A 20346-nucleotide genomic window follows, 5' to 3' on the forward strand; every position below is an offset into this window, starting at 1 on the left:
CATCATGGACACACTCTTCACAATGATGAAGTGCTCATTGCCATGGGCCCCTTGTGTCGACAGTCTACGCCAAAGCCTGATAAACGAAATGCTTGAGAACTTGCCATTAGCAGAAGAATGACCTGCTTGCCTTCTTTAATGTGTGGGCAATAGGCAACTTACCATCACTGTGAAAAGTGGTGGTGTGGTGATGCTAAATTCATGTTTCGTTACTTGCACGAAGCTGTAGTGCCTTCTCTATGCTCACATGGCACAAAGCACAAATGGGACATCCCTTACATGTCAGGACATCATTTTTGTCTGAGAGATTTCAATTTCTTTGGTAAGTGTTATAACATATGTGGTTTAATTACTAGGTTGCACCTGTTAAGGCACAAGTCAACTTTAAAAAGTTCTATGTAAATGAGAAACTACATGCAATTTGACATCTCACTTGCAAGTACCTATAATGTTTCCATCCTGTCTTCTTCGTTGCGACAGTTTCATGCATGAAAAATAATTCAGCAGTGAGCTGATTTGCATTTTAGCAGAGCTACATACAGGGCAAATTTTTCAGAGGGCTAGCACAAATTCTCTCTACCATTTACTTGTTGCATTGTTCAAGTGCAACGCTGTAACAATCCACAATTATTTTTCCCTTATCCTGCAAGAGAACTCTGTTCCATATGTCCATGTGAAGCAGACTTCTAATCCTCCTGCATTTCGTAATTTCATCCACACCTGAACATGATTTGAAGAATCACTGGTGCACATAGGGGAAGCCATCCAACATACATTGTGGATCCATTGCACATTGCCCTTGTCAACCAAGCACTCTACTAACTGCCTTTTATCTCACTATCTCAGATGCAATAAAATATCTTACATACTGCTGAGAAAAAGCCTCAGAATTGCTCTTGGGGTACCACGGGCCAGAGCAAATGAAAAGATTCCCTAGAGTACCATTGACACTTTCTACATTGTCCTTGGAAACTGCTGAAAAAACTTGTGCTGTTGTTGCTCCAAGTACTTTAATTTTAACTTATACAATACTGCAGAAAAGGAGTCTAAGCAGGAGAGGGTGTACAAAAATACATTCAGTGTAAAACAGTTTTGTACAAATTGAACACCTTTGGAGGTCCACTTGGTTCTAATTGGACATCATCAGGGCTTCATATACAAATTAGTCCCAAATGGACCTAATTGGAAGTTGCTGAATGAGCAACCCCATGAAACAATGAAATAGTTAATAATAATTGCATAATTATAATGCATCTCTAAATAAAAAATCTGTGTTTCGGTGTTATCGATGGCGGAAGCATTTAGCTTTTTGTGAAATTAAAAATCTGTTTGAAAGTTTATCCATTTCTCTTGAAGCGTTTGTCCACTTGGTCAAGTAAATTTTGCTTACATACATATAGTGTGCCTGACAGAGACCTCTTGTAATGAGGTGGCGAATGGTGGGTATGTCACTGCAGAGAATTGCCATGATGTACGTGTCCATGCACGAGTAAGGGCTCTTGAAAGGAGTTTTCAAGTATATCCGTCTACTATCAAGGTGAAGTCCCACCTAGGGGCTTTCTACTTTTTCTTTCTTTTCGTTCACACTGCTATAAACGAGTCCTATTGACAGATCAATTGGGTCCCAAATGTGTTAGAAAAGCTAATTTGTCCAATTGGGAATCCCAATGGCTTTCTTTCATTGACTGAGATGTATTGTCAAGCAAGTTCCAATGAATTTGGCTCTTGTTATTTCACAGACTTAGAAAGTGTTAGAAAAGATACACAAATTTTTAAAAAATTCATTTACTTCTACGAAGTCCATACATGAATGGCTTTCACAGAGCAAGTAGCACCAGGCAGGAACACGCTGGTTCTTCAAGCAAGACCCTTTTCAAGATTTGGGGTCAAGCCATCATTCATACGCATTCCAGGGCCTTCAGCTATTGTTCAGTTAGGCCAACTGCATGGCCAACCGGCAGAGCAAGTGCGAAGGGACGGTGAACAGCCTGAAAAAGTAAAGTTTGGTCAGAATTACTGATTGGGCAAACTAACACCGAGGAATCAAGAGAGGGAGACAAAAGAAAAAGTAAAGGACAGGAAGGTTAGCCCAGCAAGAAGTCTTGCTGCTGGCAACTGTGCATTGGTATAAAGGGCCACGGTTTACAGATACAAAAAAAAAAAAGGTGTGCACAAACATGGAAAACAGAATGATTCCTACAACCTGTCATGCATCCAGGATGCATCCTTGAAGAAGTTAGGACAAAATCTGTTTTTTCTTTTAATAGATAGCCATCAACCCTTTACTACAGTATAAAGTCTCAATTGCTCAAAAGTGCAACAAATAATTATGGCATTACATTTAAATGCAACCCATTCAAAACACAGGCCAAGTGCAGTACAGCTTTGTTACACCACAGAAAGTGGAGTTTGCAATCACATTGTGTCCCAAACCATTGACAGATTGGTGAGCCCATTTGGCGCTGGGTGCGGCTATTAATCGAGCACAGCTATACTATTAGAGAATGGCTTATAGATTATATGGCTTAATCAAATGCTTTCTGTATAAATCCATAAGGTGGAGGAAGTTTCATACAAGAAAAAAAGAAGCCAACTGCCTGATCATAGCAGATTCCTAATGGCGCCCACTTCAGTCTCCTCCAAAGTGAACTACACAGGCCCTGTGCTCATGCTGTGTCTATTGTTCATGAATGAAGAAAATATAAATAAGGATAAGATATCACTCCTGTGGCATATTCCAACAGACAATGTGGTTGGTTCGAAGAAAGGTTCACGTCAGCTTTTAATAAAGCATTAAGTAAAATAAATGCCGACTTCAGGCCCAATCGTATCACTTAACCCTTTCAGTGCTGGGTATTCTTTCTTGAATATAATAAAAACGGTTTATTTTCGGTTCTTCAAAAGTAAAAATATGACACATATAATGGAAAATACACTTTTAGTATGATCCTCACGTTCCTACTTTCATTTTCTATCTCCTACCTAGGTAGTTTCATTCTGATGGGCATGTTTCCACGACAGCGCTGCTGCGTCTGGGTAAAAAAAAAGTTTCTGTGGTAATTTAGTAGTAAATGTGACAAAAATGCATTAGCATTACCTCGCATTGAGGCCCCAGAACCATGATTTAAACCATGTTCACCACATTGCAAAGTGTTGTTCAGGAGCTCGCTTGACACATCCCATGTCCTGCCTCTTCGGAGGCGAATTGCAACTGACGGTGGTCTAGAGTAGACAGTAGCACAATAGATCTGTGTGTGTGTGTGTGTGTGCGTGCATATGTGCGTGCGCTCGTGCGTGTGTGTGTGTGTGTGTGTGGGTGTGTGTGTGGGTGTGTGTGTGTGTCTGTGCATGCACATGTGTGTCTGTGTGTGTACACAAACACACACCACATACATGCTCTTCTAAAATCTCCTATTGCCTCTCTCTCTGTACCACGTGACTGGCTTCTCACATCTCACAAACACACTTTCTTCCACTTTGACACTTCCCTAATGCTAACGCATTAAAAGCCTGCTGTAAACGTAAGACAGATGGCAGAAACACTCATGAGTAGTCCTTGTACTACGGCACAAATTTCTGAACAGAGAAACCAAGGGGATGGGCAAGCCACATATTAACACAGGAAGCACGGAGGGGGTGGGGATTGGGGGGGGGATGAAGGCGAAAGCCTGCACGCTCGCAAGGCATTCATTACATTACTTAACATTTTCATCCTAATAATGCATTGTTACTTCCTATTACTTTTTTTCACCCACCAAAGCTTGTGGGTTTGGGTGCTTTAAGTCCACCTTAATTAACCGTCTTAATTAATGTCACCTCAGTTAACATCAAAGGTCACAGGTTCGACTTCCACCAAAGATCATGGCTCGAGTGCCTTAATTCACTCCATCTTGATTAACTGTCTCTAAATTTACTTCACTGTAATTAAAAACAATGGTCGTGGGTCCGAGTTCCACCAAAGGTTGACAGTTCGACTTTCATTTTTGGTGCCGTTGATTTCTAGTGCGTTAACGCCGGAGGGTCAAAGTCTCGTAACATCAGATGGTCAAATTTTCATCCCAGGAACCATCTAAGGCTTTCAACTTAATATACTAGTCTATTTTATTATTAGCTTCTAAATACTACCCTAGAATATGACATGGTCATCTAACTTAACAGATATGATGCAGATCTCAGAATGTGGCCTCTGAGATTTTTGGCACACTGCAAGTGCCACCAAATCTTGGTCATACCTGCATGTTCATGGCATCTTGGAGACCACACCCAAGAGCCATCCACACCTGATCTCAACATCCGGAGCTTGTGTCATTTCTGGAAATTTAAGCGGTACTAGCTAGCAGACTTTCTTTTTAGTTTCGGTAACAAAAACATCTGTTTTTGCTTTTTGCGAGTTTTTCATGATGTACTACTGTACCACCAGCTGGCCAAGGAGAAGTGTAACTGGAAGTTAGGAAGCAACACACTTGGTAGAATGTAGTAGGCAGAATGCATGCAGCATGCATGAGCCACCAGGCACTCACGGGCCACAGGCACAAGGGTGTATCGTCGACACATATCTGGAAGGCCCCGACCGGGATCTTCGAGCCATGGGCTATCCTCTGAACTACTTCTGCACACCGGTTACAGCCTGCACAGCTTTCCCTTGGCTGGCATCCACAGCTCGAGCAACAACCTGATCAACAGAGCAAAAATAGCAGTGCGTGTATGCATCCCTGTTAAGTTCATCCACAGACGAAAGTATCTGTGGCTAGGCACACACTGGACACAGCTGAACTTCAAAAACTGTAGAGCCACTGTTTTGAGAGATAGGTGAGCCATAAAGGCAAATTGCAATGAAATTTTAGAATGCATAGAAAGTTTAGACTCAGATGCTGTAGATACAGTGCAGCTTCTGTGCAAAATGCGACATTTTAAATGTAAGTAAAGTAGACATTTTCTATACAGAAGCTTAAAAAAGAAAGAAGAAAGAAAAACTACATTATTGCTTGCTGCAAATGAAGCATGGCCAACAATGCTGAGAACCAGAGCAACTCCTAGGTATGACCTCCGTGGTTAGGCAGCACCCACAGCGTGCTGGAAATCTCTAAGGCAACATGCTAGGATTTGTGTCACGTCCGCAAGCCACCACATGTGCACCTCATTTGCTTAGGTGCTATTGAAAGGCTGTTAGTAAGAAAATTGGACAAGTACCACTCCTGCAGCATTGCCAATATTGCTTCGTGTATACTAGTACTCATTTATAACCATGCAGTTAAGTCAAAGTATTGTTGCAGCAAGCCTTTAACTTCTATGTTTCAGCATGCATTGTTCTAATTTGACAGTGCCTGCTGTCAAGAGCAAAGCCATACTCATTGATATCCATTCTCCAGATAAACCATCTATTTTTTCGTCTTACTGAAAGTATCTAGGGAAATTGAAGAGTCCCTGTGGATTTATGCAACTCTTACTAAGCACATACCAAGAACAATGTCAGCTACTGTTCCACCAACAATCCCTGTCTCCAGATTTTCACAATCCCCACGATTTCCACCAGACTGAAAGGAGTCACATTAGCTACTATGTCTGCACAATGACAAGACGATGACAATGATGGCCGCCCCAAGCAAAATTGGCCAAATGCCAAGCATAGGGTGGCGCTCGGCAGATCACTGAGAACCGATCATGTCGACATGGAGAGTTTGAGCCATAAAAAGGCCAACCTACGTTGCTGACCTCATTTGTGCTGGCTCAACCACAGATTCCGGCTCGGATGCATAGGGCTGCATAATGCTGAGCATGAAAGTTTGGCTGGCCAGAGACGTCGACTTCACACTGGCCTGACGTACGCTGCTGGCCGATCATTTAGGATGCCCTTGCCAGCTGGTGCCAACTTCTTTTCTCCTCTTCTAGAAGAGGTGGTGGTAGTGAAAAGCACTTATTTCTGCTATGAGCACCTGTGGTGCAGTGCCTGATGGAGGAGGGGAATGGAGAGTGAAAGAGCAGAGAGCAGCAGGTTGCCTCAACTGTCTGTGGCGGTCAGGTCAGGCAGCATCCGTGGGGAAGGAACCGGCAAAAGGCAAGTGCGTACGTGGTGATTGCTTTTTTTTTCCTTTCTCTCTCTCTTCTGTTCGATTTCTTCTCTTCTCTTCTATCTACCACTTCAGGTGTGACGGGAAATAGTGGTAAAGAGATAAGGGGTACCCGGGGGACCTTCTGGTGGGAAAAAGTGTTCAGTGGCTCCTTGATCGGCATAGGTTTGGACAGTTTCTTTGGTGCTAAGCATCTTGTTCGTGAAAAGTCCATTTTAAATGTGCAAGGGACATTTCCAGCCATCGGATTTTCACCTCCTATGGACCTCCACACTCTACACATAAATCGCACGTCTTTTGTAGGGTGAATTTGGAGAGAGCGCACATAAGTATCCTTGAGGCTGTGTTTCTTGAGCTCGTCTGTGCTTGTCGGTCTGTTTATATCGACATGTTAATAGCGTTGTCTAAATTAAATTTCTTGTGGTCTTTGTAGCTGCACTTAATGTGCAAGAGTTCACCAGCCAAAACTTGTCAGGCAAGCGAATTAAGTGAGTGTGGGTGCATCATGGCATGCATGGAGCACCAATGTGTGCATGCAATGCTCATAGCATGCTAGGCGTCGTGCACACAATGTATGTACGTTGTGGTCGTGGAGGTATGGTATGGTATGAATAACTTTATTTAGGTCCTGAGGGATCAGTCTGGGACTGATGCGGGCCGCTCCCACGTCGGTACAGAGAGGCCGAGCCCCTCTGCCGTCACACGGGCCCTCTGGACAGCCCTGAGTTGGTCCGCCAGTGCACGAAAGATAATTTGAAGAAAATAGAATTTTGCCCCACTTGCGCCACATTCTTGCAATGCTTATTTTGAGACTAAATAACGTGAAATTGCCTGTGCATTCCCGATGCATATTTAGTGTTTGTACTAAGGAATCGTGGTTTTGTCAGAACCTGTTTCTAAGCTAGTACAATGCTTAAGGGTTATTGAGAGACCACAAAGCATCTGGTTCAATTTTCAGCACCCAGACAATTTCTGAAACTTACATAGTACATGTCCTTATTTCAGATGCCAGAATGGGACCACAGCAGAACCAGTTAAATGACCTGGCTGCACAGTCCTCTAGTGAATGGCCGGACTTATGCAATTCACGGAAGGATATACATTTTCAAATGCCCATACAAGACCGTCAGTGATTAATCCACATTTTATGATTGACCTAACTACTAACTTACTATTGCAGTATTAAACAACAAAGAGTTCACATTTCTGTTGTGTTTGTATATAAGTAGTTTAATAAAATTTGAAAAAAAAACAACTGTAGTGATAAGTTGTCCACAAAGTGCTTGCCCTCTACAGCACACTTTAAAACAGAAATGCGTGCATGAATTAAACAGCGAATTATACAGGGTGTCATTTCTTATGTCAAACTATCTTTTCTTATTCCTGTTGCAGATACCAGCATTCTGCTTCTTCATCTTACATTTAACAGGCAGACATTACTTTTTAAATGAGTAGTAGTGCAGAAGTTGCTGACAAAATCATGCCACTTATCTTTTTAACTAACAAGTTCTGTGTACATGTTGCAATGGCAGAAATAAACCCGTTAATATGTAGGACCTATTCGGTTAGAAACAATTTTGTAACTATAGTATCAGTTTCAATATATACATCAAAGTGTGCAGCAAAGTTGCCGTGGTGCCATAGCTATTTTCTTGCTGCAATGCGAATATATATGCAATGCTTGAGGGATGTAATTAGGACACCAACTCATTTTGCTGACTTTGACTTCGTATGCCTCAAAATTGGTGCTAGTTACAAAACTGGTTCCGATTGAATACGTCCTGCATGTTGACAGGCTAGAATTCCACCATTACGTGTGCATTAAAATAATTAATTAGAAAGATAATTACCATGATTTTTTCATATAAATGCTTCTGCACTCGCGACTTATCCAGAATGTAATGACCACCAGTTGAGGCAAGCCAGTTGACGAAGCGTGCCCCGAAGCAGTTAATTAAAACTATAATTAACACATTTCTTAAAGATTAAATGCTTCTGCACTCGCAATTTATTCATAATGTCCACCAGTTAAGGTAATTTAGTTGAGGAAGGGGAATATGCTGGTATTTGTGACAGGATGGTTAAAAAGAATAGAAGAAAAAGCAAGTGGTATATGTGACTAAAAAAAATGAAAAAAATGAAGAGCGAATTATGAATACTGGCGAAAAAACACTGGCCGCAGACAAACCATACTGCTGCCGTCATGGGGAAGTCCTCGGCACACGTGTGTGGGCTGAACGTAGCCAGGATTATTTAACCGGCGGTCATGACACCAGCCCGGTGGTCGGCAGACGAGCTGGCTATTTGGAAAAACCAAGCTCGGCCTGACCCAGATGGCCGAGCTCATCTTTTCGCTTGGGGCATGGCCATGATAATGTCATTACAACAATGACATGAAAACAATGCAATGAGAATGTCAAAAGCTGCCCGATGACAACAATGCTATAAGAGCATAAGAATGACATGACAACAAAATTTTTTCTTTTATACTCTCATAACAAAAGCCTTCACTACAGCACTGCAGCCCAAGAAAAGAGCTTAAATCTAAAACCAAATGAATGAAGCCCGTCCTCCCTCTCAAGGAAGCTCCGCTCCCAGCCAGAGCTGTAGTTGTAAGTTATAAACACTCCCAGATGGCATTTTAAAACTTCCAGCATATATATGAAAAAAAAAAATTTGCAAAGGAGCCTGGTGAGGGGGCTTTTAAAGAAAGTTATATTTAGAAAAAAAATTATACAGTGCAGAAACCAAGTAGCTATTTCAAAGACTGGGGTAAGTCTTTCAAAATGTGGTTAAATGCTGAACTGCCAACAATAACCTTGTTTCTCTTTTTGCTGCACTTGCACCTTAAATTATGTGACTGTGAGTTCACATAGCAGAAGCACAAATGGCATAGTGGCACAATTTCCCATATGGACCTTTGCATGATTGAGAAGATATGTATACGACACTGCAAGATTAGTGGCAGCCTAACCAGAAGCAAAATGATTGTAACAGACAGTAAACCAGGACAAACCAGAAAACACTGCAGGTTAACTTCAGGAACACTTGCACACATTTTCGTGTTCACACATGCAATAACACTCAATGCAAATAGCTATAAAATCTGCAAGTAAACAAGCGTGCAAGCACAAAACAAGACTTATTAGAAAGCTCTATCACCACCCTACAGCAACACGATTTTGTCACACTAAGCTATGCACAGTAAAGTTAACCAATAGAAACACATGCATGCACCAGAATATTTCTCAAGTACTGGAGCAGAAAGCACATGAATGTACATGAGCATAATGTTAAGTGCGAAAGTGGGCATCAGCTTCGAAAAAGCATACATGATACTTCTCTCACAAGCAGCATCTGTAACGAAAATTAGGCCCCCTTCTACTGAGCATGTATCATTGAAGCATCAGATTAATTAAGACCGTGAGATAAGCAGCAGAGAATAACACCAACAAAACAAGTGTAATTATCTACAAGAACATTTACTACCAGGAAAATGATGGCTGAGCAAGTGTTAAATGAGTGCTTGTTATATAAGTTAAAGCTGACAAAATAAACATGCAAGTGGCATCAACTTACCTCTCCAAAGTCAGGAAAGGCACCCTTTTGGAGCTTAGAGAATACCTGGACACCATTGATTTCCACTTCGAAGGATGCTGCAAGAGAGGATAAGAAATCGGCACAATCTAAATATAGCAGAACTCAAATGGCTCTATACACCAGCAAAATGAAGTGCTGTCTCAAAGGCAAAGTCAACACAGGATAACGATCATGTTTAACCCTTTCAGGCGCCAATTAATTTTGTCCACTAAAAATTTAATTTCACCATATTTCTAGTAACTTCAGAATCATGAAAAGCGTACATCTGCCGAACGCATTAAAAGCTTACATTTCTTTAGTGAGTTTTGTCAAGTTTGCAGAATATGCACTCTATGCGAGAACTCCCTACAAGAACGGCAACTATACCATGTGTGGCGTACTTAGAAAGCACCGATGCAGCCACTTGAAAAGTATGCCTATAATGTAAAATATTGTGCAGAACAACAAAAGCATACTCACTACATGATGACATACTGACATTAAGAGCAAACATCCAGCCATTCTACCAACTTGTTTTACAATAGCATTTCACAGACATTATTTAAACTTGCAGCACAGGTCTGATCAGAAATGACTTGAGATGTATGCAGCATGTTTTAAATATTATTTTCATCAGCATATTTTCTCTTCTTGGCATGCACAATTGTGTACACAACACCTGATGGTCATGGGGTAATACAAACTGCCAGGACAAAAACAATTACATGTAGTATATACAAGTAGAAAATGTAGATATCACATTTAAAGAACTGACAACCACCCAGAATGTGTCACGAAGTTTTGATGGAAATGAGGTCATGATTTATAGTGATAGAATAGAGCATGCTGTTCACGGTTTAAGTAGGAATTATAATTTTAAATTGGCACAGAACATCACAAAAGACACTACGCCATGCTGACGAACACCGTCTGCCTGCACAAGCAAGGGAAAAGGGGGGGAGGGGAGCGAGCTAACATGATCAAGTGTGCGCGAGTGTGGAGAGGGGGTAGGCAGGTTGACGCACATTTCCTTTTCTAGCACAGCCGTATCTGAGCAGATATGCAGCCCGCGCACCCTTTTTTAGAGGTAATCAACCCCTTTCATGCAAGAAAAATCCATCGGCGACTACTTATTTTGCATAAAATGTCGTATATAATATAGCAAAATTACAATTTCGATAAACGAAGCAAATTGCAGAATTTACTGACTTCGTTATGTCGAGGTTTAACTGTGCATAGGCTTTATGCTTTATTTTATGCACTTTATTATGTAAAAACAAGTTCATGCTAAGAAGCAGTACTGCCATGGTGAGCCATGGCATCCCTCATCGCACGGCACCGCACAAGAGTCCTTTCATATGCGTGCAAGTTTGTCAGTGAATACCTAGTGTTACCTAGTCTTCCTATAGGATACAAAATGCCATCGACTTATGGGTCTCGTATGGAAAATGAGTCCCAGCACTACATGGGTAGCACTCATGCCATATCCTACCACTTACCACAAATGCTTGCGTAGAATTTTTATCACACTCACCTATCACCTATTCTTTCCAGCATGCTCCCAGTGTAAGATCATTAACACTATTGCAACTGCAGTTAGAAAAATCAGATAAAAAATTTTCCACCGCATTTGTCACGTTACGATTATCGGATTTTACACTCTGACTTCAAGGGGAAAAAAAGGACGAGCACAAGAAAAATTTGTTGTCAGTTCTTTCATAAATATTGACTCTAGAAAGAATGTTTGCGTATAATCTCCTTGCAGAGAAGCAAAGCACAAAAATAAAATTTCTTTACAATTAACCCTTTCCTGAATGCAAAGTCAAATCTTTGACAATAACAAGTCTACATGCAGAACTAGCACCTTGTCTATGTTTCACTTTCACTTGCTTTCAGTTCTCCAAATGTGCTACTTGTACTTGTATTCACAATACAGTATATGCTACAGTGTTCACAATAACAGGAACACAGGCAAGCTCAAATATGTGCTAATATCCTGGACATGTGCTATAATAATGACACAGGTTACTGATTATGTTCTTACTGCGTCCACCTGAGCCTGCTCTTGTTGCTAGCATTGGTGTGAAAAATGCTAGCTAGCAATGGTACTTTGCATACAACGTTTAGCCCCTTGCGAACATGTGTATACTGTGTATACAAATGCCATGACAAGCGAACGTAACAAGAAGATTCCATATAGCCATGGCCACATGAACAAAAATGTGCCACAGATTACATACAGACAAAATATAAAAAAATGTAAGCACAGTGCAATGCGAGGGGATGTTATACACACATATTGCCTTCAAATGCTGCATCATGTATGTGTGTTTCATTATTACCATCAAGCCACACCCAAAGACAAAGTTCGCATATATGTATATGTGCTCTACATTACTAAGAAAAAGCCATGTACTTTAACTGAGCAGCATTGAAAGCAGAGATATCTTATCATAGAAAAGATAGTCTCTGGAGATTTTCTCTGTGTAAACGTGATGGTGAGTTTCACACAGGTTTTAACATTTTATATTCAGTTGTTTGTGTGCAAGTTACGTGTTGATCTTTTCCTCAGAATGTTGTAATTACGAGTGGGGCTTCTGTAGGCAGAGGTGCATAATAAGCAGGTTATAGATTCGAAGTCTCGCAACAATTTTTCGAGACTTCGAAGAACACTTTAGGAAAAACACTCTTCTGCGTATTGATTTCGAAGTCTTGCATCTCTTGTTCTAATGTAGATGGAGCAAATTGGTCGGTCTTTAATTTTTCCAGCCACTGACACCCTGTTTAGTTCAATGTGAGCAACTGACCTTTCACAAATTTTTACTGAAATATTTTACAAAGGTACCCTGCATAATATTAGAATCAGATGAGAAACAAAAATGCTTCTCATATTTGAAATAAGCACGTAAATTTAAAAGTTCTCAGCACCCTAACTCGAAGAATAAATATTTAAAAAAGACTTTTAGCCTAAGAATCAACTTCTCCCTGAAGGATGGATGAACAAAGAAAACTCAGTTATGAACTTTTAACTACTGCCACAGCAATACAAGAGTCTAGAAAGAAATGCATAATGCCACAGGTGTCCTTAACACTTCACAGTGCCTTCGCACTGCTCGCTAAAGCCATCTGCCTTCATTTGTTTTCTTTCAGCTCATTAGTCTTCCAAAACTCACTGTGTAAGCATAACTTTTGAAGCGAAAGCTTCAGGTGGCCCATTGAGTGAAAAAGCCGATGCCTGTATTCTGCAGCAGCAAAACGGCAGCTAAATTTCCAGTGCGGGCGAAAGGGTACACCTGCTGCTGGTTTAGCACGACAGGTGTTGCATCAGGGGAGAGGGCATCGCCATGACGCCACGTCATCCTTGCTCTCGAAAGCCTGTGCTGTCCGCATGTTTCTTGTCCGCGCAAGCTCTCGTCCACATTCTAACTGCGGGCCAATAAGGCCAAAGCAAAATGCGCCAAGCATCTCAAGATGCTCACTTGCTTGCGAGGAGTTCATAACTCGAAGTACCGCTCAGCGGTATTCAATTGGGCATTAATGCTTTCGCATTCACAACTCTTAAGAACTGCTTAGGTGTCCTTGGATATTTTACTATCATAGTCAAGTGTTCATGTTGAGGCCAAGCAGAAAAATGTGACAGCATATAATGTTGCTAAAGCTGAAGGGCATGCCACTTCCTGGAACTGTCAGGTACGTTCACAAGCACAGTATGACATGTCACAAACAGAAGAAGCAGACACAACTGTTATTTGTAATATCCATTTGTAGTCTGTATGCTATCCAACAGCGCTGGAAAACATGCCTTGCTGTTTAAGCAGCCACACAATGCGTCACCTAAGCCATGTTATGTAATGCTTTATACATAAGAAACAAATAGTGTCATTAAAGATACATTATAGGTCAACATAGCAATCCCAAATATCAGAATACCCACCTAAAAACCTGCCATTGTTTGTTTTATGCTAAGAGATGATTTAGTTCCAAAGGAAATTGTTACTAAAGGTGTCGCAATTCTAACAACTCGAACCGGACACAATAACACACACAAAAACCTGGACACAGTAATCAACACATGAAAGTTTGCCAACTATCCCATTAACTATGGAGGACAAAAAAAAACTATAAAACAGCATATTTAGAACACAACATCAAAAAATTAACGCACCTAGGCATGTACTGTTAGCAAAGCTTATCAAGTTGTATTTTCAGTCAGCACTTTTTTTCGTCTGGATTCGAGCACTATTTAAGCAGGTGATAGTTGACCACGAACTTCATTCTATTGCCCACCGATGACATATCAGTAAACCCCCATGGAAAGGTACCAGAGCATGCCTGGAATTGAAGATTTTCACAAGAGGGTATTGTCAAAAAACACTGATGCTCATAACAGAGTGCTATATTCCCAAACGTAGCTCTGATGGAACTGTGCAAGAAGCTGTAGTATCAGTGAGTAGTTCCATAGAATAATACAACAGCCAAACTGCCTTTTCTTTCATGCTGAACTGCAACTTAATTACCCTATTTATTATCAGTGCTCGGCTGCAATTTGCCAATTATGAATTGGACATGCCATATCATGAGAGCTGGCATTGTTATTTTCACAGTAACAGTGATGAACCTGTTCATTTGTTCATGTACGTCATCCTTCAAGTTACATGCCATCATGTTTATATGTAATTCGATTCCAACAAGTTCTGTTCAACACACCACTTTATCTATCTTTATCTACTGCTGTATCAAATTATATAACTTTACCACTTTAGCTTGAAACTTGTGGTGCCTGCAGCAAAACGTACCCGTCAGCTGTTCTACAGACAAGGACATGAAACGCTTGGAATCTCGAGGTTAATGGAAGAAGTGGTTGATGCTTTGAAGTCCCGCAGATTTTCCAACAAAATTTACTAGGGGGAAATCAGGTGCTACTGTCAAGAGGAGCTGCAAGTATGAAGGTTCAGCCAGCACAGGAGTGATGAGTAGCACACATTAATTTGCATAAATTATGTCCTTTTGACTTCAAACAGCCTTGTGACTCTATAAACTGATTATTTTCCACAAGATGTTACATTATAAACGCAACCATTTGCAGTAATTATACATTTACACAGAAACTTGTTGCCTTCATGCACTTAGAGACATACGATATCTTGGAGATTTAGAACGAGAAGCCATAATGAATAACGCCACAAGAATGAGGATTAGACAAATCCGTCCACTAACCACCATCCCCATGGTAGGTGAACAATTGCAGTGCCAGATTCCCCCTAGTAATCTTTGTACGAAACTGTGCACACTCCTATAAACAGGCCACTGCATATGAAGCAAGCTCGCTTCACTGTCGCAATGGTAGACAGAATCCACTTACTTTTGCGTCCTACGGTGCCAGTCACATTGGCATTTGGCAGCTTGGCGAGGATCTGCTTCTTCAGTTCCTCGAAGCGAGGGCTGTATCCTCATCCTCCACTGAGAAAATGAAATAAAAATATAAGGAGAAATGGCATTACAAACAACAGAGAACCATGTATTCATGAAACATCAGACTAAGCATGAAACATCAGACTAAGCATAAGGTGGTGAGCAACATGGCAAGTTTTCGAACAGGGGTGCTCATTTTGAAGCAGCAGGAGGCTCGTAGTTCACTTGGCGAACATTTGCAGGATTCACAGCATTGCAAGAAGGCGGGCTGATGCACTTACAAGGCAATGCCACTTGTGCTTCCAACTGCAAAAGTTGTGTTCCATCATACAGATATGAATGCACCTACTAAGTGAACCACCATGATGGCTCAGTGGCATGGCATTAGCCTGCAGAGCACGAGGTTACAGGTTTTATTCCCCGTCTCAGCGGCCGCATTCTCATGGGGACTGAATCTCAAGATAACGAAATTAAATGATGATGGAGAATTGCCAGATGTTTACCGAGCCAACAGCAGCCATCTTATCAAGCTATACCCAAGAAGTAGTCAAAAGGAAAACAGTTGCAAACTTTTCCACCAGTATTACGTTAAGTTCTGGCAGTAATGCCAAATGTATGTTAATAATGCATGTACATATTGTGGTGAAATGAGACAGCATGCCTAGAAGTAGGAAAGTTGCACATGAGGCCTGTAAATATATACTAAGGGGTGAATGAGCACATTTATGGAGTGAAAAACAAGGCATGCGTGGTTATTAAGGGCATCCATAAATGTGAGAAAGTTGCCTATATATAATATGCTTTTGCTAAACTTGTGAAACAATATATAACAATATATATTAAAAAGTGCCAATCCTGCAGGTCACGGAATCAAAAGCAAACAATGAAATCTACAGTGAGCTGTATGCGTCTGGGCATACTTACATAGATTATGACAAGAGATGCTCAGTGTTATTATTTTGGAAATTTTGTTGCTAGGTTTGACGACTTTTTGGTCTGTTCAGCGACAAATTTTTCTCTTTAGTAACTAGCGACTTCTTTTGAGGCAACATGACAGTACAATTTACAACATTTTAGTGACTTCGAAATTAGGAAAGTTGCCTAAAAGATTACTTTATAGAACATACTTTATTATTCAAAAGCTAGAAAAAGGCAGCCTAAATTGGATATGCGGCACGTGGCGTCTGTGACCATGATTTTAAAGGGGGTCTGTACTCGAGGAGGCCATGCACTGTGGCTGATTGCACTGTGGCAAAGAGGCTTGAAATTATACTAGGAAAATACATGTTTTTGCAATCTCTGGGAAAACCATTAGCATAGGTCTTAATGTTGCAGGTGCTGCAGTTTCACTAAGTATGCTCAATTGGTGGATGTACGCAAGAGTAGCAGCAAATTAAATTATGAAGACTTCTTATGAATAAATTGAATATGAATATGAATAAATTTATATTTTATGGTGAGATTCCAGTGTAGGCATCCTGTCGGATAGAGAAGCAGTTACTAAGATGAACGAGTATTTTGTGACCAGTGCAGAATACAAAAGTTAATACAATGCCTTATTCTATATTAAATGAATTCAGCCTTACAAACTCTGTACTGTTTACCCCTGTGACATCGGAGGAAGTTATGCAATTAATATACCAGATCAAGAATAATGTAGTGTATTGAAGCCATTGTAATGCAAAGGAACATGGACAATGAAGAGGACAGGACCCCATGGGCGCTAACTCACAAGTGGTTTATTGGGTGGAACCAAGAAAAATGAGAAATCATAAATAGGAAATCATTTCGATGATTTCCTATTTTTCTGGGGTCGATCCAATAAACCTGATGTGAGTTAGTGCCCGTGGTCTCCTGTCCTCTTCGTTGTCCGTGTTCCATTACGCTACCATGGCTTCAATGCATATTAACTAATTTGCCCAAGAAGCTTTATTAATAAAGTAGTGGCTGGTTTCGACAAGATTAAGACAACTCCTTTAAAATACGTAGCCAATATTATAGCCCCAATCATCACTTATATAATCAATAGAATGTTTGAACCTGGTGTTTAGTGAGTGTATAGTGAGTGTATGTTGTGTTTCAAAGGAGATGATAAATGACAATTCACTAACTACAAACCAATCTCCTTCCTTCCAGTTTTATTGAAAGTATTTCAGCATGCAATAAACGCTCGGTTGTACAGATTCTTTATAAAGTGTAGAATGTGATCAGCGAGGTGCAGTATGGTTTCCAGAAAAATATCCAGTGAAGCAGCCCTCTCGTATATTAAACATGAACTAATCAATAACATTGAACATAGGTTCCACAAACTGGGTTTGTTTATAGATTCTAGGAAGGAATTTGATTCGGTTTGTCATGAAGTCTTCATGTACAAACATAGCAAGTATGGTGTAAGTGGAGCTAATGAAAGCTAATAAAAAACTACCTAACAAACTCCTATCAATACATTAGCATAAATAACAGTGCATCGGCTTATGAAACAAAAACCAGAGGAGTACTGCAGGGATCAATACTCAGCCCTCTGCTTGTTCATAATTTATATAAACAATCTCTGTGACATCCAATGTTCTCCCAAGCTAATAATGTATGCAGATGACACTAATATTTTTTTCAGCGGTACATTCATTCGTGAACTTGAGCGCCAGGTGAATAATTAGCTAAATAAGCTGGTAGTTTGGCTTAATTAATATAAATTACAACTAACTGTTAGTAAAACAACATACATAATATTTGCTCTAATGAATAAACCACGTAAATACAGAACAACTATTTTGTGAGGACAGATAGAGCAGGTAAAAAACCATAAGTTCTTAGTAGATTCGTTTACTGAAGGCTTGATGTGGAATGCACATGTAAAGAAACTAACAACAGAACTTAGTAGGATTGTTGGGTGCTTATACAAAGTCAGTCCAGTCATACCAAAATGGTTAGAAAATGCATTATATTATGCTCTGTTCTGTTCTAGAGTAACATACTGTATTTTGGTGTGGAGTACGACCACACAAACTAATTATCAAAAACTACTAATTCTGCAGGAAAGAGTTCTACAAGTATTCGAACAATATCATGGCCTTATCAGGTACTTCAAAATTAACCACTTTTTGATGAATATTCAATGCTGAAACTAACACAACTATACAATTTCAAGCGTTTACATTGGGCTATGCAAAATAAGCATGGATGTCTCCAGACTACATCAGCAGGTACAAAGTGCAACATGTCAGCACTAACGCAAAAAAAAGCACCACCACTGAGGACAAATTATGGTAAGCAACCCATAGAATACCAAATACCAACATTGCTAAATAGCTTATATCTTAGATTCTGATCATAAACATTCTGGTAACATGGTCAATTCCATCCTGACAGGTCACGATATTGAAGGCATAACAGCAGCATCAAAAAACACACACAAAAGAAAGGAACACTGACAGACATGGACAATCACTGCTTTGCAGGTTAACACAGAAAGAAGGGCCCACTGTAGAAGAAATATACTTCAGTAAAACAAGTTCTTGGGTGAGTTGGTCACTGAATGCAGGCATAACAGCGGCACCAACAATATTGAGTTTGCATAAATAATGAAGTGTCTTATGTTTGTCCTGTCACACTTTGTCATTTTGCACTGTATAATACGAATGTTTTTTCTTTATTTCACATTATATACAAGTCTGTGTTAACTTAGTTGTGTCAATGTTGACAATGTACCATGACTAATGCCACAGCTAGTTGTCTCATTTTTCTCTCTCTCTCGTTTTTCTTCTGCTAGCTGAAGGATAATTTTTTCTTGAAGTGATTACAGGTGCAATATTGTGTCATGTTCATTGGCCTGCGTGCAGAACTGTAACAGGAGCATAGGCCTTTTGTCAGACTATGTAGCCTTTAGCCTTTGCTCCCATTACAGTAAGCAGTCAGGACAAATAAACTTTAAACGCATTGGAAGTGTCAAATAAAGTGGATTTGCCTTCAAACAAGATTACTTCAAGTTTGTATATAAACACATGTACCATAGTTGTAAAGTTAAAGAAGTGATGAATTTAATTCAATTACATTATGAGGTACACCGTGGTGAGGGAACCCATGGAATATTCTTTACCATCTTGGGTTCCTTATATTTAATGTGCACCAAGTACACAAGGCATTTCACCCCCATTGAAATGCGACCAATGCGACCGCCGCGGCTGGGATCGAACATGCAACCATTCAAAAAATAATTAACCGTTGCACTACGCTTTCAGACAATTTGACTATTTCAGACTATTTTTGCTGAAAAATAGTCCGCAAGTACATAATTAACAAAAATTAGTGATTAGAATGGAGTCAAATATTTTTTTAATTGTGTACACTCTTAAGCAAAATTACACCCTTTTGCCACAATGATAATCGTCATCTGTCTTGTCTGCATTTCCTTCATTTAACGCGACGAGTCCGGTACTTTCCAGTAACCAATGGCATGCGCGTTATCAACATGACATAGCATTCCCGACAGGAAAGTAACGGGCGCGGCGTTTTCAAGGAAACGCAAGTAAGGCAGATGACGATTATCGTTGTGTGGCAGAGATACACCCCAAAGGGTGTAACTTTGCCTAAGAGTGTACTTGCCAACTACACTCTTAAGCAAAATTACACCCCTTTGCCGCAGAACGATAATCGTCATCTGTGTTGTCCGCATTTCCTTTCTTTAACGCGGCGAGCCCGATACTTCCTGCAGTAACGAACGGCGTGCGCGTTATCAGCGTGACATATCATTCCCGACAGGAAATTAGCGGGTGCGGGGTTTTCAAGAAAGGAAACGCAAGCAAGGCAGATGACGATTAGTGCGGCAGAGATGCGCCCCTAAGGGTGTAAATTTGCCTATGAGTGTACATTATCGCGAAAATTTTGTCCGTAAAAGTAAACACCTGTGCAAGCTTAATTCATTTGCATGCATAGCTCACACTGCATTTTTTAAATTCAAATTCATATAAAAGTTTAACTTTTAGAACGTACCATATGCAAGCTCGAATACAGACAGATGACAGATGACGATTATTGTTGTGGCAAAAGGGTGTAATTTTGCTTAAGAGTGTAGGTAAAGTGCGCTCCAAACGCGAAGGCTAGCCAGTTTTTTCACTTGCATAATTCTTCCCCCTCTTTTCCTGCATGTACTACGCGACTCAGCTGAGCGAAACTATATCATATAGTTTCAGGTCGTAGAACTTACCAATGCTCAACGACTACTTTAACTGGCTTCGCTCCAGCCATGGATCCTCGCCGATCAGTTGCAACCTCTATGGAGAAAGCCTGC

The 20346-nt window shown here is 40.4% G+C and overlaps 1 long non-coding RNA gene across 8 annotated transcripts in view; it reads right to left on the reverse strand.

Moving 5' to 3' along the window:
• Window positions 1–1707: 1707 nt before the first annotated feature.
• LOC126531257 (uncharacterized) overlaps window positions 1708–20346 on the reverse strand; it is an 85765-nt gene continuing 67126 nt past the window's right edge. For 6 of the 8 annotated variants that reach the window (XR_008612632.2, XR_008612637.2, XR_008612635.2 and 3 more), the window contains 5 exons: window positions 20263–20342; window positions 15010–15107; window positions 9648–9724; window positions 4521–4672; window positions 1708–1988 (listed from right to left, as the gene is read on the reverse strand). This is a non-coding gene — a long non-coding RNA (uncharacterized lncRNA). The remainder of the gene's footprint in view (window positions 1989–4520; window positions 4673–9647; window positions 9725–15009; window positions 15108–20262; window positions 20343–20346) is intronic. The other 2 variants (XR_008612634.2, XR_007599612.3) reach the window with 2 other exon arrangements.

Source organism: Dermacentor andersoni, chromosome 5 (assembly GCF_023375885.2).
Source record: "Dermacentor andersoni chromosome 5, qqDerAnde1_hic_scaffold, whole genome shotgun sequence".
NCBI lineage: Eukaryota > Metazoa > Arthropoda > Arachnida > Ixodida > Ixodidae > Dermacentor > Dermacentor andersoni.